Source organism: Sycon ciliatum, chromosome 6 (assembly GCF_964019385.1).
Source record: "Sycon ciliatum chromosome 6, ocSycCili1.1, whole genome shotgun sequence".
Taxonomy (NCBI): domain Eukaryota; kingdom Metazoa; phylum Porifera; class Calcarea; order Leucosolenida; family Sycettidae; genus Sycon; species Sycon ciliatum.
Genome location: NC_088648.1, coordinates 24,506,480 through 24,516,649, shown reverse-complemented (window position 1 = coordinate 24,516,649; position 10,170 = coordinate 24,506,480). Strand labels below are relative to the sequence as shown.

At 46.3% G+C, this 10,170-nt stretch overlaps 1 long non-coding RNA gene across 1 annotated transcript; it reads right to left on the bottom strand.

Annotated features, from left to right (window-relative positions):
• Nucleotides 1-5,246: 5,246 nt before the first annotated feature.
• On the bottom strand, nucleotides 5,247-7,598 carry LOC135818916 (uncharacterized). The gene is made up of 3 exons (XR_010553820.1): nucleotides 7,431-7,598; nucleotides 6,568-6,753; nucleotides 5,247-5,406 (listed from the first exon to the last, which is right to left on the bottom strand). It is a non-coding gene; the product is annotated as an uncharacterized LOC135818916 (long non-coding RNA).
• Nucleotides 7,599-10,170: the final 2,572 nt, after the last annotated feature.

The following is a 10,170-nucleotide window of genomic DNA, read 5'->3' as shown; positions in this document are numbered from 1 at the left end:
TCTCTCTCTCTCTCTCTCTCTCTCTCTCTCTCTCTCTCTCTATCTCCCTCTCTGTATATATCTGTCGGTCTGTCTATCTCTCGTCTGTCTGTCTTTCTCCTTCTGCCTGTCTTTGTTAGTCTGCCTGTCTGTGTGCCTTTCGTCTGTCTATCTGTCGTCTGTCTGTTTTTCTCCTTCTGCCTGTCTTTGTCAGTCTGCCTGTCTGTGTGCCTCTATGTTTCTCTCTCTCTTTCTCTCTCTCTTTCTCTCTGTCTGTCTCTGTCTGTCTCTCTCTCTCTTTTTCTGTGTGTGTCTATGTGTTTCTCTGAGTCTTCGTCTCGGTCGTTCTATCTGCCTGTCTGCGTAACTCTCCAACTGTTTCCCTGTCTCGGTCTGTCTGTTTGGCTGTCTCTGCTTGTCTCTTTATGTTGGTCTGTCTGCCTGTCCCTGTACTTATGTCTCTATTTCTCTCTCTCTCTCTCTGCTGCTATTCTTCTGTCTCTCTTTGTCCCTCTCTCAGTCTCTTTTTCTCTGTCTCTGTGTCTTCTTCTTGATCTGCCTCTCTCTTTCTCTATTTTTCTCTGAGTCTTTGTGTCTGTCTCTCCTTTTGTCATTCATTATGACTGTGTGTCTCTCTGTTTCTGTCTCTGACTTTCTATGTCTGATTGTCTGTCTCTGTCTGTTTTTCTCCTGAGTCTGTGTGTCTGTCTGTCTCTCCTGTTTTTCCTTAACGTTTGTCCCTCTCTTTCTGTCTCTGTCTTTCTGGATCTAATCGTCTGTCTGTTCGTCTTTGTCTGTCTGTCTTTGTCTCCTTCTCTTTGAGTCCGTGTCTCTGTTTGTCGCTCTTTATGCGCATCCCTCTGTTTCTGTCTTTCTGTGTCTGCCTGTCTCTATCTCTGTACCGGCCGCTGTTCTGCACGTAATTTAATCGTGTGGCACCACATACGTGGCTGTATATTTACCTATGCTGGGACATTCACACCCAAACACACACACGCACAAACACACACACAAACACACACACACACACACACACACACATACATTGTCTTTGTCTGTTTTTCTCCTGATTCTGTGTGTCTGTCTCTCCTGTTTTTTTCTTAATGTTTGTCCCTCTCTTCTTGTTTCTTCTTTCTGGGTCTGATCGTCTTTGTCTGTCTGTCTTTGTCTCTGTCTCTTTCTCTCTGAGTCCGTGTCTCTGTCTGTCGCTCTTTATGTGCATCCCTTTGTTTCTGTCTCTGTCTTCCTGTGTCTGTCTGTCTCTATCTCTGTACCGGCCGCTGTTCTGCGCAGAATGAAATCATTTGGTACCACGCACGTGGCTGTACATTTCTCTTTCTCTCTGAGTCCGTGTCTCTGTCTGTCGCTCTTTATGTGCATCCCTTTGTTTCTGTCTCTGTCTTTCTGTGTCTGTCTGTCTCTATCTCTGTACCGGCCGCTGTTCTGCGCATAATTAAATCGTTTGGCACCACGCACGTGGCTGTACATTTCTCTTTCTCTCTGAGTCCGTGTCTCTGTCTGTCGCTCTTTATGTGCATCCCTTTGTTTCTGTTTCTGTCTCTGTCTTTCTGTGTCTGTCTGTCTCTATCTCTGTACCGGCCGCTGTTCTGCGCATAATTAAATCGTGTGGCACCACGCATGTGGCTGTACATTTCTCTTTCTCTCTGAGTCCGTGTCTCTGTCTGTCGCTCTTTATGTGCATCCCTTTGTTTCTGTCTCTGTCTTTCTGTGTCTGTCTGTCTCTATCTCTGTACCGGCCGCTGTTCTGCGCATAATGAAATCGTGTGGCACCACACACGTGGCTGTACATTTACCTATGCGTGGGACATTCACACCCAAACACACGCACACACACACACACACACATTATCTATCTCTGTCTGTTATTCTCCTGAGTCTGTCTGTCTCTCCTGTTTTTCTTTTATTTATTATGTTTGTCCCTCTCTTACTGTCTTTCTGGGTCTGATCGTCTGTCCGTTCGTCTTTGTCTCTGTCTCTTTCTCTCTGAGTTCGTGTCTCTGTCTGTCGCTCTTTATGCGCATCCCTTTGTTTCTATCTCTGTGCCGGCCCCCTGTTCTGCACATAATGGAATTGTGTGGCACCACAGACTTGGCTGTATATTTACCTATGCGTGGGACATTCATACACCCACACACGCACACACACACACACATACTCGTACGCTCGATCATACAAGTACATGTAGTACTGCAGAAGTCACATCAGAGATAATATTAAAACTCTCTCTCTCTCTCTCTCTCTCTCTCGGGTGCAGCGGCAGCTTCCTTGACACTGTCTCTCTCTCTCTCTCTCTCTCTCTCTCTCTCTCTCTCGCGCGCGCGCGCTATGCCTGCCGCTGTGCTGTCATACAGATAGTGAAATTGTGTGGCACAGAACACGTACATGACTGCATATTTACCCACGCGTGGGACATTCACGCATGCACACACACTCACACACACACACATGACCTGCAGCAAATAACATTTCATAGCTACAGGACCTTCAAAGAAAGTCATGGTGTCAAGAAGATATACAATGTCATGTAGAAGGATAATTGTAAAACAGCTTGCTGTTTACTAGAGCATTGGTAATATAAATTATCATATAATACATGTAGTAGGGAAACTCCTTGAGAGTCAAACTATCGGATAAATTAATGGCAAGCGAGAGTCTCTACTTTTTAGAGTAGAATGGGTGGGTACGCAGACCAGCGTAAGTCATAACAAATATTGATTGATAATAAAGTGTAACCAATGCTGGTAATGGATCATGTGTGAGCGACCAAAGAGGCGTACATCACATGTCCTGTACCACTATAACCACACACAAACGGCCAGGAGAATTTCACGTACCGATGGATCTATCATGCTGCCGGGATCCCTCATATATCTCATACTGTGGTACATAACCATCGGAGAATTGCAAGGACCTAAATACGGCAAGCAAATCAGGGACATTAGGTGCAAGACCCGTTGTTCTAGTTGTCTAGACTGCACTGTGTTCTTGAAAATACTGAGCCTCCACGTTGTATCTGCATGTGGCATCCGTTGATCTCATTTGAGTAGTAGTAGTAGGCATGCACTGCATTACGTTTTGATGAAAGGTTCGATAGCTGCTGAATAGGTTTATCATTTGGCTTCCTGTGTGGGTATTGTTTCTGTGGATTGGTTCGGAGCAATGTTCAGATGGTCCAGGCATCTGGCCAATTAATTATGGCAGTCCAAGCTAGTTGAATATCCGGATCACTTTCTCTCATCTGGTGTACACTCCATCCGCTTGCATCCATAAGCAATGCAAAGGCGTTGTCCATTGCACACTGTGACAGGCATGTAACTTCTGCATGCAATTCTGGGAGAGCGCACAGTGGCAGGACGAATATTCCCGTGAAGTTGCTACATGATCTGAGCATAATCGTAGGACATCAAGTCTTGTAACTACTTGTGACATGATCAATTCTGCTATGCTCTAATGCAGACTAGCAATAAGAGGCATTTGTCACATACTAGTAACCATGAGGTGCTGAGACGATCTGCTATAAATACTCAAATAATCTGTCATCTGCCTGCTCCAACTTGGCTGTCCTCCTGACAAGTGAAAACCGCTGGCGTCTTCAGGGCCATAAACACCATTATTGGCATTAATCCAACGCCTCCCTAGGCTAGGCCCTTGCTCTTCATCTCTGCAGCTTCTAACAATAGGTCTGGCACAACGAAAAACTAAACTTGATACTTGGAGCTCTTAGTTCAAGCTACATTTTCAGAGTCAGGAAGTTTCAAATGGCAAGAAACCCAGCTTCTCTTCACCATTGGCATCACGAGCAATGACCATTATCAGCCAGCAATGTTACTAGAGAAAATGCCAAAGGCGCTGGCGTGAACAGAAAGCTTTTCATGCAGCAACGTTTCTTTCTCAGCAAAAACAAATAAAAAGGAAAGGAACAAAAAAGGAGCAACACCAGGGATTTGTCCATACCCGGTACCCAGGTGTGTAGTCCCTGGAAAGGCTCTCGCACAGATTCCAGCACAAAGGTCACGGACAAGTGTCCCACTGAGATGCGGTCGCTTGCCCGGACCGCTGGGACGCGGACACCTCCGAAGAGCAGCCTGTGACGTTTATTTTTTATGAAAGAAAATCCGCAAAAATAGATAAGCTTGTCCCTTTAGTCCTACCCAAAACAAAGTCACAACGCTGCTTACTCTTCACATAGCATACTTCCTCCGTATACAAAAACTTCGTGACTTTTTTGAACAGTGTTTTTGAGCAAGAACCTGTTCAACGAACGGCGCCAAAGGCTGTCATCGACAACCCACGTCCATGTCGAGGTTTGTTTGGTTGATCCCGAACTGATTCTACACGGACGCCCTGCGTGTGAGGACGTTGCCGACAAAAACTCAAGAGTCAAATAAAACAAATAACACTTACTTGCTCGAAACTGACACAGTGACGAAGTCTAGCTCGTGGCTGGAACACGGAGTCACGCGGCACTCGCTGCCCTGAAACTGGCCAGGCTCGTACTTGCGGCCCCATAGATCTACGCGGCGTGAGAACATAGACTTGTTTCGCTCGCACGGCAAGATGAAACATTTCAGTCGTCGTGCAACCAGCGCAGACTCAGGATCAGAATGTCGATGGCCTGGCTTTCTTCGCCTCTCTCCAGTCAGACGTCTCCTTTGTCGCCAAGGGGAATCGCAGGGACCTCCTCGAAGCCATTGTAGAATGCTTGGGAGGATTATCCTGGCGAGAAAATGCGAAGCGTGTGGATGTGCTTGTACGACTCGTTTCACGGCATAATGGAGGTCGCGGGTTGGAACAACTGAATATAGTCGACACCGATTCGTACACAGCTCTAGAGATGAAGAGGACGTAGCCAAAGTCCAGCGTCGGATTATCACTGCAGGTGACAAGAATCTGAACGAAATGCGAGCGCAAGCAGCGACTGTTGGCGATGCGGAGTCGGCGTCGTCAGGTGACAATGACGTGAGCGACAAAGACTCTGAAAAAACTCAATCTTATTCGTCTGAGTTGCTTTTTTCTTTGTATATAGCTTGTAAATAGGTTAGACAATCCCACAAGTGTTATTCCGAGTCAAACGGAACAATTCCAGAGCTGTGCGCAGCTTTCAAAAAAAGTCACGAAGTTTTTGTATACGGAGGAAGTATTTGCGTGTCTCTCTCTCTCTATCTATCTCTCCCACCTCTCCCTCTCTCTCTCTCTCTCTCTCTCTCCCCCCCCCCCCCGAAGACGCCTTACTTGCACATGTCGGCGCTGGGTTTGATAAATTTCCTTTCGTCAAACATACAATGACACTGCTGCCCATCAGTTTATAGCCTTTATTGCAGGCAAAGACGGTCACACCATTAGGAGAAGTAGAACTGCTGACAATTAAACCATGGGAAGGTGGGCTGGGTAAAGCACAGGATATCACTGAATGAAACACAAAACAACAAGACGAGACAAATTTCCTGAGCTGGGTGACTGGCAATGAACTGAGAGTATGTAGATCTAGAACATCTTTGAAATGCATATTCCTACAGGTAGGTATCTAAAATGAAAAAGTAAGACGTTCACTTTCCCTCACGGTACCACTTTGTGGGTGAGAATATTGCAGGTTACTGTTGACAGCCAGACCGTACACCAGAGTTCTAGCCAAAATAGCAGGGGAAGTGGAGGAGGCATGGAAAACAGCACACCACCACTAGGCTCTCCTGTTGCTTTGCTGGCGGTGTGCTGTGGCAATGTGTGGAGGTCAGTCGGAGTTGTGCTGTGGGGTTAATAAGAAAGGCTTTGATTTATTTGAAAATTGCATAAGTATTAGACAGACAGACAGACAGACTGACAGACTGACAGACTGACAGACAGACAGACAGACAGACAGACAGACAGACAGACAGACTGACAGACAGACAGACAGACAGACAGACAGACAGACAGACAGACAGACAGACAGACAGACAGATAGATAGATAAATAGATAGGTAGGTAGGTAGATAGATAGATAGATAGATAATCTGGCTTTGGAAATTTTATTTTCATTGCTATCAAGTTCGGCCTCATTTTCTCTGTGCTGCGCTGAGGAGTTCAAAAAGAACGAAACAGCATGCTGTCCGCAGATTGAGTAGATAGATAGATAGATCGATACATGTAGATAGCTACATAGATAGCTACATATAGATAGATGGACAAAGTGTCTGGGGTCCTTGCTGCGACAAGTAGGTAGATAGATAGATGCTCAATATGCAGACAGATAGAGAGTTTGGAGTACAATTTTGGGGGTAAAATGCAGCATGAAGGAGTGAAATTCATTGGTTTGAGGGAAAGACACAAACGGAAAAAGTCTGAAGAAAAATCGACTGTCACCATCAGGATTCGAACCAGGGACCTTCGCTTGTAGCCAGCAATGCTCTAACCACTGAGCTATGCTGTAGCCATCATCCCAGCAGAGGCCGTTCAACATCTTCTTCAGACTTCGTATCTCACACTTCCTGTGAATCCACACAGGCGGGTGGGACGCAGCCCTCATTGCAACCCACACACTTCATGTACAAATTAGCACTCGGGGAGCCCCAAGTCATAAATTCAGCTTACATTTGCATGATGGAAGAGAATCCCAAGTAGGCCATTGTCCACTACTGTCACAGGTGATTGCTGCTGCTCCTGTTCGCTGATATCCTGGAAGGCATATTGTGTTTGCTGTGCCTCCAATCGTAAAACTAGAACGTGTGGTGTTGAAGTAACCATTAGCAATTGACAGAGTAGCTGGACATGTGATGACTATTAGCAGTTAAGCAAAACCAACCACACACACAACTCAGATTGAAACTATATACGTAAATGTATATCAAGTGACTTCAAGTACGAGAAGTAGGCTGTAAGGCCAAGTAAAAAAATTGATTGTTTATCGTCCGCGCCCGCCCCAAAATTTCACCCTACCCGCCGAATTATGTTATTTTTTAATTATTGGTAAATGTACTGTATGTACTGCGGTCTACAGCCTCTAATCAGCATGGCCGTAGATTTTCGAAGGTCAAGTCCACAGACTGAACCATAACTTAGTTGCTATGGGCTTGAAAAGTGAAACTGATCATAAATTGCCTGATTTTCTTCGTTTTTTCTACGCAACGTTGGTTGTTACACTTTCCATTATCCTCTGGGGTTGCGAAGACCTGCCCTACAGCCATAAATGCATAATAAAAAATAAAATTAAAAACCTCCCGTCCGCTCCGATTTCTCGGGAAAATCTGACGATAAACAATCAATATTATTTTACATGGCCTAATGGAAGCTAGTGAAGTTGCTGAATTCTCACATCTGCTGAGAGAATACACAGTCACGACAGAATCAAACAAGAAGAGGTGGGGTGGGGTGGGGTGGGGGGGGGGGGGATGTGGCTTACTGTTGACAGTGTTGAAATGAAGTAGCACAGACACATTGCACTACATGTCACTTACGTTGGCAAGTTGGTTGAGGTGAAGACCACATTCCATTAAAGCGACATGTAGTTATAGCAAAACCAACCAATTTGAATCCGTCGTTACAAACGTAGTTTCTAATCGTTTCGAAGTTGTCATCTCCTGGAGAGACCGAACCATTTCTTGGATGTGTCAAACGTGAACAAGAAACTCCTGAAAGGGGATGAAAGATTTAAAAAACAAAAACAAAACAGTGAGTGGTTGTACAAGTACAACAATCGAGAGAGGATGCTTGATGATTTCACAGTTGATGAAACATTTCCTCATACATACATGATTGTCTTCTGCCTACACCAGATCTACTGATGAGGGATGAATGATGTGTATTAATCTCTCTTTCTCTCTCTCTATCTATCTCTCCCACCTCTCTCTCTCTCTCTCTCTCTCTCTCTCTCTCTCTCTCTCTCTCTCTCTCTCTCTCTCTCTCTCTCTCTCTCTTCTCTCTCTCTCTCTCTCTCTCTCTCTCTCTCTCTCTCTCTCTCTCTCTCTCTCTCTCTCTCTCTCTCTCTCTCTCTCTCTCTCTCTCTCTCTCTCTCTCTTTCTCTGTGTCTCTCTCCCTACCCCCCCCCCCGAAGACGCCTTACTTGCACATTTTGGCGCTGGGGTTGATAAAACTCCATTCGTCAAACATACAGCGACACTGCTGCCCATCAGTTTATAGCCTTTATTGCAGGCAAAGACGGTCACACCATTAGGAGAAGTAGAACTGCTAACAATTAAACCATTGGAAGGTGGGCTGGGTAAAGGGCAGGATATCACTGAATGAAACACAAAACAACAAAACAAGACAAATTTCCTGAGCTGGGTGACAGGCAATGAACTGAGAGTATGTAGATCTAAAACATCTTTGAAATGCATATTCCTATAGGTATGTATCTCACATGAAAAGCAAGATGTTCACTTTGCCTCACTATGCCACTGTGTGTGAGAATTATGGTAAGAGAAAGGTGACAGGCAGACAGTACACACACATGCAAATGCACACACACACACACACACACACACACACACACACACACACACACACACACACACACACACACACACACACACACACACCTTGAAACCTTGAACCTTGAACGCCCATTGCCGTAGCAATGATAGCGATGGCTTCCTCACGCTGAGGCTCTAAACTCGAAATCTGCAGTATGGCGTATGCCGCTTGAGGTCACCAGGACGACGGAACACTCTGTCACAGCGGTAGTTGGGGCACGGGATGTCTGGTGCACACACACACACACACACACACACACACACACACACACACACACACACACACACACACACACACACACACACACACACACACACACACCTTGGTCCTTGGTAACACTGCCATCAAATGGTCACGTGTCCCCTGTGCAGGGGTCGACAGCACTGAGTTCAGCATTGGATCCAGAAACGCCGCTCTACTTCCTGGACAGGAAATTCGCACAGCTATGCAGGTCGAAACCGCGGGATGACTTGCAGCAGCGACCGCAGCCGGGACAATGCCCTCTGCAGCAGGGCAGGGCAACCCGCTGTTTCCGGACCGAGTCTGCCGATGCCACAGCCGAGACCGACGCCACTTCAGCAGCCGAGTTGGAGCGACACTTATGCGAAGCTAGCCCGCCAGCACTCAAGAACCATCTCCCACACGCATCACATAGTCGGCTGCCGGACTGCTCAGATATGGGCTTCCTCCTCTCGGCCAGGCACTTGTGGCGATTCTTGTATTTCTGGTGGGCGAAAGTACGCTGGCAGATATCGCAGAGCACAGAAGTGTCACGCTGAGCCGATCGTGGTACTGGTTGAGCGGAATACGCACTGCGCCATTTCCCACGCTCCTGGGCGAGGTCGTACCATTCCGTGTGGTCGATGTTCTCTGCGGAGAGGTCATCTGTGACAGAGTCTCACCACTGTTTCCGAGGACCGCAAGCCGGCCTCGGCGGAAGGAGCGTACCAAACAGGAGTGGCGCGGAGTTATATCGCCGTCCATCCTAGCTAGATGGCCTAGCCACTCCAGACGGCGGCGAAGCACACACACACACACACACACACACACACACACACACACACACACACACACACACACACACACACACACACACACACACACACACACACACACACACACACACACACACACACACACACACACACACACACACACACACATACACACTCGCACACATACACACAGATATCATACATTTATACACAAGTGCTCACGCAAGTACACACATGCACCCATGACATAGTGTTTATTCACTGGTTTGCACATGTTCAACACAATCATATAATACTGGCACGCTCAAAGACATAAACTGGTGTAGCACTGGTTTGCAACTCCACAAAACACATGTATTCATCTCAAGTCTTTTTTGTATTCAATTCAAAGTTATACATGCTTGTAGAGTAGGTCTTTCAAAAAAATCCTTTTGGAAAATGTTACATGATCCAAGAAGGGTAGACAACAGCATTTGGCCTTGAACAGATAACGATCACACCTTAGACTAGGCTCTCCTGTCACTTTGCTGACGGTACGCTGTGGCAATGTGTGGAAGTCAGCCGCGGTTGTGCTTGTGCAGAAAAGTAAAGTGTAACATGACCAATCAAAATCTTCATCTTACGTTTGCATGAAGGAAGAGAACCTCCTGTAGGCCATTGTCCGTTCTTGTCACAGGTGAGTACTGCTGCCCCTGTTCGCTGGTATCCCGGAAGGCATGATATGTTTGCT